Source organism: Cornus florida, unplaced genomic scaffold (assembly GCF_030987335.1).
Source record: "Cornus florida cultivar Cherokee Brave unplaced genomic scaffold, ASM3098733v1 CherokeeBrave_3.0.0_Hap2_Chr07, whole genome shotgun sequence".
Lineage (NCBI taxonomy): Eukaryota > Viridiplantae > Streptophyta > Magnoliopsida > Cornales > Cornaceae > Cornus > Cornus florida.
The window spans coordinates 26,395,839-26,410,355 of NW_026775577.1; the positions used below are offsets into that span (position 1 = coordinate 26,395,839).

General features: G+C 39.3%; 1 pseudogene; it reads right to left on the minus strand.

The window, feature by feature from the left end:
• Positions 1-13,974: 13,974 nt before the first annotated feature.
• Positions 13,975-14,073, minus strand: LOC132267852 (small nucleolar RNA R71; annotated as a pseudogene).
• Between the last annotated feature and the right edge of the window lie 444 nt (positions 14,074-14,517).

Here is a 14,517-nt window from a genome sequence, read left to right on the forward strand (position 1 = left end):
GTAACTCCGGACCCAAAGCCTGCTGGAAGCTCTTCCAAAATCCAGATACAAAGCTCGAATCCCTGTCTGATATAATAGACAATGGAATGCCATGTAGCTTCACAATCTCTGAGATGTAAAGCCTTGCTAACTGCTCCAAAGTGTAGTCAGTGCAAATAGGCAAGAAATGAGCTGCCTTGGTCAACCTATCCACAATGACCCATATGGAATTATGCCCCTTGAAAGAATTTGGCAACCCTTCCACAAAATCTATAGATATGCTCTCCCATTTCCACTCCAGAATTGGTAGTGGCTATAGAGCTCCTGGCGGCCTCTGATGATCAACCTTAACCATCTGACAAGTACTACACTAAGAAACAAAAAGAGCATTGTCCCTCTTCACACCTGCCTACCAAAACTGCCGCTTCATATCTTGATACATCTTATCGCCTCCTGGATGAACAAAAAACTCAGAGTAGTGAGTCTCAGTCATCACATCTTTCATCAAACCATCAGCAGAAGGTACTACTAAATGTCCCTTGTACCTCAAACCTCCGTCAGCCCCAACATAGTAAAATGGAACCTCTCCAGAAGCTATCTCTGTAACCTTGTCAATGCACTGCTGATCCGTGAGTTGTGCTTGTAAAACCTTGCGAATGATGGAAGGTGTAACCACCATGCAAGCTATAAAAGCATCTGATAACTCATCCACACTCTTCAAAGCATTCCACTCAGTAGTGAATAGAGCAGAAAGACTACCAACAGGTCGGCGACTGAGTGCATCCGCCACCACATTCGCTTTCCCTGGATGGTACTGTATAGAAAAATGATAGTCTTTTACAAACTCCAACCATCTGTGCTACCTCATATTCAGCTCCCGCTGAGTGAACAAGTATTGCAGACTCTTGTGATCACTGAATAATCTGAAGGACTCACCCAACAGATAATGCCTCCAAATACGTAAGGTAAAGACTACTGCTGCCAACTCCAAATCATGTGTTGGATAATTAAGCTCATGAGGCTTAAGTTTTCGAGATCCATAAGAAATCGGTCGCTCCTCTTGCATCAAAACACATCCAAGACCCTGCAATGAAGCATCCGTGTAGACAAGATACTCTATCCCGCTCTGTGGAGTAGCCAGAACTGGTGCAGAAGTTAATTTCCTTTTTAGCTCATCAAAAGCCCGCTGACAGTGCTCATCCCACACAAACTGTACACCCTTCTTCGTCAGATGAGTGAGTGGTCCTGCTATCTTGGAGAACCCCTGGATGAACCGACGATAATATCCTACCAAACTGAGAAAACTTCGAATCTCGGTAGGTGAAGTAGGCTGACCCCACTTTACCACAGCTGAAACCTTGGCTGGATCAACCGCTATCCCCCTTCTGACACCACGTAACCCAGAAACTTCACTTCCCGCTGCCAAAATTCACACTTCTCGAACTTGGCATATAACTTGTGCTCACGAAGCGTCTGCAAGACTAACCGAAGATGTCGAGCATGATCGTCCTCCGACCGAGAATAGATCAAGATGTCATCAATAAAAACAATAACAAACTGATCCAAATAAGCCCGGAAAACTCTGTTCATTAAGTCCATGAACACTGCAGGTGCATTAGTCGTCCCAAACGGCATAACACGAAACTCATAAGAACCATATCTCGTGAGAAATGCTGTCTTAGGAACATCCTGCTCCCTAACCCTCAGCTGATGATACCCAGAACGCAGATCAATCTTGGAGAAGTATGTGGCTCCCCTTAACTGATCAAACAAGTCATCAATCCTGGGCAAAGGATACTTGTTATGAATAGTAATCTTGTTCAACTCCCTGTAATCTATACACAGACGAAGCGAACCATCCTTCTTCTTCACAAACAGAACCGGTGCTCCCTAAGGTGATGTACTCTTACGAATAAAACCCTGGCTGAGTAACTGTTGAATTTGATCCCTCAGTTCTCTCATCTCCACCGGTGCCATCCTATAGGGTGACCTAGCAATAGGCGCAGTACCTGGAGCTAAGTCTATCACAAAATTAATCTCGCGACTAGGTGGCAACCCTAGAATCTCCTGAAATACATCCGGGAAATCCTGTACAATTGGTATGTTATCCAATGACACAGTAATCCCCTCCTCATTTTCCTCCTCCACATGGAACAAATAGGTGCTACCGCCCCCTTTAGAACGAGGCATAGCTACTACATATATATCCTGACCAGGTATGGTAAAAATAATAGATCTATCAAAATAATCAACTTGGGCATGGTAGTGAGACAACCAATCCATCCCAAGTATCACATCATAAGTGTGCATGTCCAGGACCAATAGATTGGCTAGAAATCTGAGTCTGCCAATATCTAGTGTCACTGGCCCATCACTCTCATGTATAATAGCTGTATCGCCCAATGGTGTAGAAATACCCTGAGGTCTAGTGCATACCCTCGTCCTCATCCCAAATAAAGCAACAAAAGTCTTAGCTACAAATGAGTGTGTAGCACCCGTATCAAATAAAACACGTCCATGTAAACCATGAATAGGAAACTTACCCTCAATAGTCTGAGGTGCCTGAACATCCTGTGGTATGGGGTTATACACCCTACCATAGTGCAACTACTGTGGTGCCTGTCCCTGAGTTTGCGGCGGTGCCAGTAAAGCCAGATGTGTCTATCCCTGAATCCGTGGAACCTGTGGAACTGGTAGAGGCACTGGCACCCTCTGTCCCTGCTGCACATACTGTCCCTGTCCCTATCCTTGTCCTGCTTTAGGATACTGCCTGGTGGTATGATCATACTCTCCACAAGTATAACAACTACCCTAGAAAGTACCAAATGGCCTCCTTTGTCGGTTAGCCTGTGGCTGACCCTGTCCTGCCTGTGGTCCCCCATTCTGTTGCCTTTGAATAGGTGCCCCATTCCGATGAACATCTGAACCACCCTTGTGCTTCTTCCAAGGCTGTTATCCCTGGAACTTGCCTTTGTCATTCTGCCGGTGACCATTGCCGTTCCCCTTTTCAGCTGACTGATTAGTAGAGTCTTTATCACCCCGCTTCTCACCACGAGCCTGTCTGATGTCCACAGTCAACTGATACTGTTGTACAGCGGCGTCTACCACCTGAGCATAGGTAGTATAGGCTGGACTACCTGTAATAGCTCTCTTGATAGACTACATCAGTCCCTTGACAAAACTGTTGCGCTTCTTCTCCTCTGTGTCCACCTCCTCCGATGCAAAGAGAGACAAGCATGTGAACTACTACTCATACTCCGCCACTGTCATGTTTCCCTGTTGCAGATTTAGAAACTCGGTCTTCATAGCTGCCCTAACTGCATAGGGAAAAGATTTATCGTCAAAGCGAGCACTGAATTCATCATAAGACAATGTCATCCTCTCCTCTGGGGTGGTAATTGACTCCCACTACTGTAGTGCGTCCCCAACTAGCTTGAAAGTAGCAAGCATCTGCTTCTGAACCTCCGTGCACTGAACCAAATGAAGATAACGCTCAATGTCCTGTTTCCACTGGTGAGCTGCTCTCGCATCGGTTGAGCCTGAGAACACAGGTAGACTCCCCTTTGTGAAAGAGCTCTTAGCCTTTCCCCAAGAATCTGTCTGAACCACTGGTGCTGGTACAGGTGCCTGCTGACCCTGTGGTTGGTTCCGAAGTACAGCTGTTACCCCAGCCTCTATAACCCGAGCAACAAGGTCATTGAGGTGTGGAGGAATCTCTGGATCTCTGACCCGACCCTGAGTCTGTTGAACTTCCTCCTGCTCCTCTTGAAACTCTGGCATTTGCTGCTCTTCTTCCATTTGCCGACGTTGTAGACGTTCCTGCTGTCTACGTGCCGCTCTCCTCTGTCGACTGTTTATGTTCTGTCCTCTTCTAGTGTTAACCATGCTGTTAACATAGAAAGACAGACATCAGTACGAGTTTAAACGAATCGTAAAAGAATTCAACGAATCCTAAACATAAGCTCTATATAAAAAAAATGCTACGCGGAAGTCTTAATACGAAACGTCCTAGAGACACATGAACCTGGAGTGCTCTGATACCAACTGTGATACCCCTCGGATCCGAGACACGGGTTGATCAGACCCAGGCCCAAACCTGAGCGAATATTAAACAATTAAAGTATTTTAAAGCCAACATAGATAACAAAATGAAATAATAAAGATGGAATAAAACTAAAAGAAACATTAATTATAAAACCCTCCATGCATAACTGACATAATGAAACTCCAATCCTCCAAAAACTTCAAGGTTACAACTTAGGAATCCACTGGTGGACCCCTAACCAAAAGTTCAACTAAAACTGAAAAGTTAAAATAGAAAATGCTAGAAATATCGAGAAAATTCTACGTAATCAGATGAATGTGAGACTGCCCTTGACAAGCACGATCAAGCTCTAAGGCTGGAACCGTCCTGTACCTGAAAAGAATAATAAAGGAGTGGGTCAGACCCACGAGCAAGTTCTAATCTAACTGCAATCCATACAATGACCCGATACGCAGATACACCGTAGACACCTCACAATATCTATCTAGTCCATACGTATAAATATATCCACACTAAGGGACATTCACTAGTCTATAATAGGGGTCTCAACCTGAATAGAAGGCAAAATGCGAATACGCACCCAAAGGTGGGCATGAGTACCTAGACCCAACAGGGTACACCTCAACCTATTATAACCAGCTACGCATCGACCACATATACGCACCCTAACCAACGAGTCCGAGACTCAAGCTCAGCTCGTGGTACCATAAACATATATATAACATCCATCCAATTCCAGGGTATGTAGTTCAAATATTTAATAAACTGACATACAACAAACCAACTGGTTAGTCACTCAACTTATTGTGTTGATGTGACTTAACCTCCATCCATTAATCCAGGAAGCCACTCAACTTAGTTGCAGTTGACATGTCTTAACAAAAATTAGGATTCAATATTTATAAATCCATTCCTTAAATCCGTTAGGTTAGGTTTAGGTGTTTGGAGCTAAACCGTCACCAGTATGTCACCGTCCCATACCGGTGCATACAATCCTCCATATCCAGGTGAATTACAATGTATACATAATGAACAAGTAATTTACAGTCCAAAACCACCATCCAAATAATTGCAGAAAAGTATTTAAGATTTCAGCAATTTAAATCCCAGAATTAAACCATGTAATTGTAGGAAACAGTTTAATAGTTTACACAAGTAGCATCCAAAGCATGCATAGACCCAATCCAATATATCAATAACTCTATCATGCATTTAGAATAAATTCTATAATCCTATTATAGTCCAACAAATTGCTAAATTAACCTAAACAATTTATTTCGTCCCATCCGATAACAGTGTACTAAGTCATACGCTTTTATACTGTTTTATCCTTTATCTTAGAGACTTAAACCATGCAACAACTAGTTTAAACACACTTAGAATCAAGTAATTAAATCCTCTGAAAAGTCCCCACAATCCATTAGAAGCATCCCAAGGCTCAAACAGTGTCCAGAATACCAAACAGTGCCTTAAAAACTAAAAATAAATAAAATTAATCGTATATTGCAAAGGGAGCCTGCTCCAAATTTTGGGAGCAGGCCCTTTCAGCCTAGAGCCCGCTCTAGGAGTCCTTAGAGCTGGCTCTACTTGATGTGGGTGCCGGGTGCCACATCCATGGAGCCGGCTCTCACCTCCTTTGAGAGCCTCTGTCCGCGTTGCTTCGTTTCAATCCATCTGCTCCTTCTCTGATCAATTCCTACCACTCTATTGGTTTCTAAAGTAGATTTTAAGCATCTTATTAACACCCATGAGCATCCCAAAGGTTTGATAACAACCATTAGAATCAATTACAGAGGTTAAATTGGCTACCGAACTAACACGCGTTAGGAACAAATCTGCAACTATTTTGCAATAACAATTCTAGTCCAACCCCTCTGTTCCTCTTCGCTACTGATCTTAAGATTCCTATAACAGCCCATAATCATCCCCATGATTTATTTACAGAGGTTAAAAACAATTACAGAAACTAAAATTGCTAACAACAAAACATGCTTAAACAGAGAATTGAAACAAGACTTGCAAGCATTTAACATAATTTATTTTAACATGCAAAGATCATCAATATTTTATATGGTAAGCATTTAAGTTCTGATTTAATAATTAATTAAACCCTAGAGATTATCTAGGTGCACAGAACACAATCCAGATGGAAGGAGGAAGAGAAGAACTTGCCTGTAGTTTTAGACTCAAAACTTGTTGCCGTCATCCTAACTTCCGGCAACCACTGCAACACTGTCTAGCCTCCTATTACTTCTGTTCTTCCCTTTTCCTAAGCCAAATCTTGCAGCCTCCATTGGAAACCTCACAAACTTGCTCTGCTCTCTCAGAACCTCACTCTGTAACTCTCTGTCTCTATGTTATGTGAGTAGGGGTTTTCCAACCCTTAATATAGATACAACTATGTATAAATAGGCGTAAAAATCCTAAAGCCTAAGCTTTGTTTAATTAAAGCCAGAGCCCTAATGTAAAACTCTAGTCAGTCGGCCCATATAGCAATCTAGGTTATAAGAGACCCGGCTACATACGCGTAACCTCTTAGGGAACCCTACTGTTTAAAATTAGACCAGTTAGTAATTTATTTTAATATAGTAACTGATACTAATTTAATCTATAATTTAATCTAATTAAAACATTTAAATAAACCAATTTACACATTAGAATGACCAACTAATCCAATTACAGAAAATACATATATAGCTAAATACACAACCCAATTAAAGAAAACAAGAAACAATTAACGAAAATAAAATTCATAATTAAACAATTAAAATACTTAAACAATAAATGCCAATTAAATACATGTCACATAGGTAAACAATTAAATAAAATTAATAAGTAAAAATAATTAAACCAAATAATCAACAAAAATACAATAAAAATAATAAATAAATGCCGAGACTATCCTTTTAAAATTAGGGGTATTACAAGTGTGTAGAATCTATTTCTAAATGCCAACTAAGTAATTGAGCTATGCTTCGGAATGTGGTGTTTGAACTAGATGAGATGGTGCCTAGGGAAAATAATTGAGAGGGGACTAACGTATGACATTGTGTGAGTAAGAGAGTATTTTAGTGATGGAATGGGCAACCATTCATGTGTGTCTTGGGAATTAGAGGGTGGGGGAAGACTGTGCAGTTGTGAAATGAAGTCATGTGATTGAAAGAAAGCAGGAACCTGGATTGAAAGTTGGAAATTAGGCTATCAATTGTGGCATAAGTGTCCAGTTGAAAATTTTCCATTTCAGTGAGCCCCGATTGAGAGACTATTGGACCATTTGGAAGCCAAAAATCCAATCACATCATAGTGTTAGTGCCAGCACTAACCTTGTACTTAATAAGTCCTCTTAATAGTCCCCTCAATTTCAAAAGTCTCTTCCAGAATCTAGAGCTCAGTGTAGTAGGCTTGATTGTCCAAATACTCCTTGCCTTAATGAGATATCTGTAAGTCTAGGTAACCCACAAGCTGTCTATCTTAATGCATAGCTTCCAAATATGCCTTAGGTTACCAATAATGTTAGAAAGCTCTAAGTTAGGAAATCCAAGGCAACTATTGATCTTAGGTCTGCATATAGTTGACCAAGCAACTTTAGCACCACTTTTCTTCAAATCCACCCCAGACCAGTAAAATCTCCTCATAATTTAATTGATTTGTTCAAACACTTTCTTTGGGAGAATAAACGTTTGTAACCAATAAACTTGTATGGAACAAAGTATGGACTTGATTAAAATAGCCTTCCCTGCATATGAGAGAAATCTAGAGGTCTAATTACTGATTCTAGCAGTTAACCTTTCAGCCAATGATTGACAGTCCCTGGAGACAATAGAAGAAGATAACAGTGGGACACCAATGTATGTTATTGGCAAGGAACCAGCAAATTACAAGAGCTGGAGAATAGCATTCCTAATGTGAGCATCTACACCAGTAAAGAAGATAAATTTATTTATTCTATTGATCTCTAACCCAGAGCAAGATAAGAATTGGTTAAGAATATTAAGAAAAGTTTAAACTGTGGCAATGTTGGCATGTGAGAAAATCATGATATCATCAGTAAATGAGAGGTGAGTGATGGCCATTTTATTACACCTCCAATGAAATTTAAATCCAGGATTAAGGCCAATATGAAATGAAAATGACTGTAAAAACACTTCCATTGCCAAAACAAAGAGTAAAGGAGAGATTGGATCCCCTTATCTAACCCCTCTCTTCCCCTTAAAGAACCCAAATAGCTCACTATTGAGGGAAATAGAGTAAGTGGGTATGGTAATGCATTTGGTGATCCAATCCACAAACTACTGAGGGAAGCAAAAAACTCTAAGAAAATCAATTATAAACTGCTAGTGGATTGTATAAAATGCCTTCTTGATATCAATTTTGAGAGTGCAATTTGGTAGGTGTCTGGACTTGTGGTAACCATTCAATAGCTCATGAGCCAACACAATATTATCAGAGATGTGTCTCCCCTTAGTAAATGCATTCTGGGATTGACTTATTAGTAAGGGAAGAATGGGGGAAAGCTTATTTGCCAAAAGTTTAGAGATGGTTTTGTATATTAGATTACAACAGGAAATGGGTTTAAAATCATTGACTGTGGTAAGATTGGGTTTCTTAGGAACTAGAGCAATGTAAGAGCAGTTGATTTACTAGAGCATTTTCCTTAAGATAAAGAAATCTTTGATGGCTAAGATTACCTCTTGCCCAATAATGGCCAAGAATGGGAGAAGAAGCTTGAGTTAAATCTATCTGGATCAAGACTTTTATAGGGATGGAATAAAAGGATACAGGATTGGATTTCCATGTCAGTGGGGATGGCAGTGACGGAGGGAAGGAGGTGAGCAAGTACAGTTTTAGTAATAAGGTTAGAGAAGGAGGATATACCTGTGTAATGAGTGTAGTTGTGCCCAAGGATAGACTTCTTTTTGTAGGTCATTGCCATGTACCTGATCACCATTATGATTAAGAAGTGACATAACCTTTCTTCTATTGGCCTTTGAAGTGAAATTCCTCATGAAGTAGGCTGTATTGTGGTCACCCTCCCTGAGCCAATGAACCTGAGATTTTTGCTTGTAAAACATTTCCTCAGTTAGGCATAACTTAGACAGATTTTGAGCTAGTTCCTTCTAATTCAGTCTTAGGAGGTCATCTAAAGGATTTTTATCCAGGTTTAGTTGGTTTTGTGAGAGTTCATCCCTGCATGTTGCAACCCTCAAGGAAATAACACTGAACTTTTTTTTGTTGAGCTGCTTCATTGGCTGTTTAACGGCTACAAGTTTCTGAACCAGTGTATACATTCTAGAACCATGAACTTTCATCTCCCAAGTGTGAGCAACCAATGGTAGGAAATCAGAGCTGAGGGCCCAAAAGTTAAAAAATCTAAATGGTATGTTCCTTTTGGGAGCAAAGGAGCGAAGTGTCACCACCATTGGTGAATGATCAAAGATGCCTTAGGGTAAAAAAGAGCATGGTGCTTGAGGAAAGGTAGACATCCATGTATGATTAACAAGTACTCTGTCCAATTTCCTAGAAATGTTAGCACAACCAAAACTTTGATTAGACCAAGTGTGTAGGATGCCAGAGTATCTCATATCTTCAAGATTATTCAGTGATAAGAATTATTTGAACTCTAACATACCATTTTTCCATTTGAGAGCACCCCCAAATGACTCATTCACATATAATAGCACATTGAAATCACCCATCAATATCCAAGGCTCATTAGAGATGCAATGTTGACTTAAAAACCTCCATAGTACTTTTATTTCCACTGTAGTGTTAGCAGCATAGATAAAAGAGGCCAAACATCTTACCTTTGAGTCTATAAGTAACACAGAACAGTTGAGAACTTGACTACATTTAGAGATAGCAAGCATTGTAATCAAGGTAGGTTTCCACAAGAGCCATACCCTACCCAAAACTGAAGACTGATTGTTGCACCTAATATGCCATGAAGGAGCAATATTCTTATGTACTGAGTCTATATTAGAGTTACAAACTTTAGTTTCTAGTACAATAATCAAGCAAAGACCAGAATCTCTAATCAAATTCCTTACCTCAACCTATTTGAGGGGAGAATTCAACCCTCTTATATTCCAAACAACCCAAATCATTGAGAAGATAAGGTGGTTAAACTACACAATCCTCTAAACCCCTTAAGAGTTGAGACTTGATTCTTCTTCTTTGATCTCAAGTTTTACTTTGAGTTCTTAGAGTGCACTGGCTTCCTTGGCTTCATGTCTTGAATCTTCTCCATAAGAGGAGAATAAGATGGATTATTACAGGAGGATATGTTATCATCATCTAAGCTTATTGCCAATTCAACTGAATATTTATTGTTCCGTTCAGTAAGTAAACCATCAAACCTGTTGGAAATTGATATTGAAGCTAGAACTGGAAGGAGGCCTGACTGGGACCTTATGTGGGGGGATAAATCACTGAAATTAATGGCTTTCATATTCTCATTTTGTACTGTGGGTAAGGGTGTAAGGGGGGGAACCTCCAAAAACATCCTCCTTACTGCAACATTCAACTTGGGAACCAAATGCAACATCCTCACTTGGTGGCATAGCATCAGAACTCTTCTGTATATCTCTAGAGGATGAAGCATCATTTGAATTAAGGTGAGATAATATGAAAGGATTGGGAATGGTGTAGCATATAAAACTCTTGTTCTTCCTAGTCACCAATTGCCAATTCTAGGAATCATTATGAGAAGTCGGATTACTGTGTTTTTTAGTAGCTTGGGTACAATTAGAAGTGGAGTGACCAAATATGGAGCATACTGTGCATCTTTGACGCTTCCATGGATAGTGAGTTTTGATTCTAACCAACTTGTTACCTTTGGTACGCACCAAGAAGGAATTTAGCAAAGTTGAGTGATGAGCGCTGAAAAGTGCGCATTTAAACCCCTTAAGCTTAGGTATCTTAGAATCTTTATCTATCTTACTTTCCCGTTTTAGACTAATTTCGTGTTATTATCCTTTTCAGGTGCTTATCCCCAAAATAAGCTAATTCAGCCAAATAAGAGCTTAAAAGAAGCTAACTTAAGCTGGATGGAAGAAAGAAGCAAAGTGGAAGCAGAATGAAGCAAAGTGTGGAAATTAGCATGTTCGATCGATCTCAAGAATACTCCGATCGATCGAAAGTTCATCGATCTAGACTTTCCAAGATGGATCCAAGCTCTTTTGTCCTTATCCAAAGATCCCACAAAGTTCGATCGATCCAACAATTCCTAGATTAATCGAAAAGATTCCATCTTATCCTGTTGTACTACCCTACCAACCACTTTTGTCTCTTTCCCCAAAATATCTCATATCTGTCCTTATCCAAAAAGGTGTCGCCATGGGAGATCGATCCAGCCAAAGTTTGATAGATCTCAGCCAAGTTCGATCGATCTCAGTATAGGTTCGATCGATCGAACCCTCTCAAGTGCGAATTAGATTAATTTCCAACTCATTAAAAATTGTCTCATTGTGCAATCATTAGAGGAGTCATTTTATACGAGCCTAGACCATTGGGTGTGACATTTGAGCTACCTATATAAGGATTATGAGCCACTTTTACATATATGCTTTTAGGAGTTGATAGATACAATTTTTTATTATCCTTAGAGAGGAAAAAAAGAGAAGAGGAGGCTAGAGACACATTCTTGGGAGGTCTTCCATCTACTTCAAGAAGAAGAGCATTTCTACCATGGAGATAGCCCTTGAGGGTTGGAGGACACCATTTATGAGTGGCTAGACATCCTCTTGGGGCTAGAGTTAGCCCTAAACATGCTTTCTTTACCTTGATTTATGTATTTTTTAGGGGATTTGTGTTATAATACATGTTTTGACATATTTATATAAATAGATCTTGTTTATTCAATAATTTGTGTGGTTTTATTCTTCCAATTGATCATTTCATTCTATCCATATGTCTATGTATGCTAGAATAGATGTTCATGTGTTTATCTCTATCTCTTGTGTTGTTGATGCATGTCTATGTGTGTTGATGCTATAGATCTAGAGATTGTCAAGACATAGTGCTTAATAGAATGCTCTTGTGGTTTATTCGATTGTTCATACTTATTTCTTGATGAATTGTGCCTCTCCCTTAGTTTAATTAGTTTAATTTTCATGTCATTAGCTTAGATGTAGTGTACTTACCTTAGTTGTTAAATGGGAGGATAATTCATACTTATTGTTTGATATTCCATACTTATGAATGCAAGTAGTATATTTCTCTAATTATGTGATGTGTTTGGGATTGTGAGCTTAAAGGAAGGATTAATGGCTTAGTTTGATATATTGTGCTATTCATTGTATTGTTTAGACAATATACACTTAATTGGTCATCCATGCTTGTTGAAACAACCACGTACACTTACTATTATTGCAACATATATTTTCCCTCTCATTAATTATGAATTGAGTGTATAGAAAAGTGATGCTTAGTGGTGATCTCTAAGTCCCAAGACCTCTATCTCTTGTTTTCTCTATCCTTTAATTACTTGTTTTATATTGAGCTTGCTTAATCTTAATTGTAGTTTAATCAACCAAACAATCTACCTTTGATCACTCGACCTACTAACCCTAAGTATTGTTTCCATTACTAGTAACCCTCCAATCCCTTGGGACAATCCCTACTCATTCTTGCTACGTTAGTAGTAGTGGTGGTTGTGATTTTTATAAATTTAAACTTGGCCAAAAAGGCTTTTCTTGAACCGCACATTCACTACATTATTTTAGCGTATACAAGCAGCCTCGTCAAATTTTGGTACCATTGCCGGGGATTGAATTGGCAACGCCTTGTTTTGGAAATAATTAGGGATTAGTACTCTTTTGATCATGTCTTTACTTTATTTTTATTTTTGGTTACTTATTGTGTTTGTTCTTATTTGGCTAGGTGAATTGAGTGAAGGAAGTTGAGCAAAGGAGAATTCAAAGCAAGAAGCTAAGCTAAAGCACAAAAAGGACTAAAAATCTGAAAAAAAATGCAAAGCATAGCAAAGCTTGGAAGTTGAAAATGATTTGAAGTTGCTTAAGGACCCTTTGTGAGATATTTCTAACTCAATCTCTAGTTAAATCGTCGACCCACGTGGAGGCTTGTTTTTCATTTCTTATTTAAATCTTGAGTCCGCGTGGAGGCTATTTACCTATCTTTGCATATTGTTCAAGCATGGGAGTATGGAATCATTGTATGTGGAGATTTGTTGATTGATTTGTTGTGGGGGCGAAGTGTTTGTTACTTGCTTATTTCTTGTTATTGTCTTTGCTAGTGCATGCATGGTTGTAGGTCATTAAATCCTACTTTTGTCCCTCTTAATTTTTATCTTGAATCGGTTATTCATAATCCTAGGGAAAGAGGTAGTTCTCATCACTTCATTTTACCAATGGAGAATTTGAATGACGACCATGTGGAGAACCTTGGTCACAGAATGTGCATCATGAAAATGTTCAAGTACCATTAGGCATGCCTAGACCATTCATCTCACCAAAACAACAAGGCCAAATTCCATTGGGAATGCCTCAACCAATCTTTGCTCCACAACCTCCCATGGTTCAAGCTAATCAAGGTGTTTGTGTAGCACCACCAATTGTGAATCCTCCCATTGCATTAAGAGACCATTATGTGCCTAATGAATATAATGCACCCACTTGGATTCAATTTCCTCCATTTAGAGCACATCACTATGAAATCAAACCACAAACCATTCAAATGCTTCCTAACTATCATGGACTTCTTAGTGAAGAACCTTATAAGCATTTGGATGAGTTTCTTAAAGTGTGTTCCACCATGAAATACACGGACATGCCGAAAGAAGTTTTAAGACTTAAACTTTTTCCTTTCACCCTTAAAGACAAAGCAAAATATTGGTTCAACAATCTTAGGCCTTTTTCGATAACCTCTTTGGCGGAAATACAACAAGAGTTCTTGAAAAAGTACTATCCGGTTTCTAAGACCAATGCCATGAGAACTTTAATTAGAGAATTTTCTAAAAGGGATGAGGAAATGTTTCATGAGGCATGGGAAAGGTTCAATGATTTGCTTAGAAAGTGCCCACATCATGACATACCTAAGTGGCAACTAGTTCAATATTTCTTTAAAAGTTTACCGGATAATCACAAGGGTATGGTTGACGCATCTACGGGTGGTTCTTATCTTGATAAGCATGAAAATGATATGTGGCAATTGTATGAAAGTATGAGTGAAAATTCCTTGCATAGGTCCTTATCTTCTAAAAATGGTAGAAACCTAGGTGGAAGGAAGAATGTCGGCTTATATCAAGTTGACAACTCCAATGACATAGCCGCTAAAATGAAATCCTTATCTTACAGGTTTGATCAATTTTTGATCAACCAAAATTTGGCAAATTAAGTATCTTTCTACCCTAGTCATATTCATCATCGTACATCTAATGAATCTTGCATGACTTGTTCAAGTATCTTGCATTTTACTTCCAATTGTCCCCATGGACATGTGCAAAGTGAGCTCTATGAGCAAGTCAATGCTACATT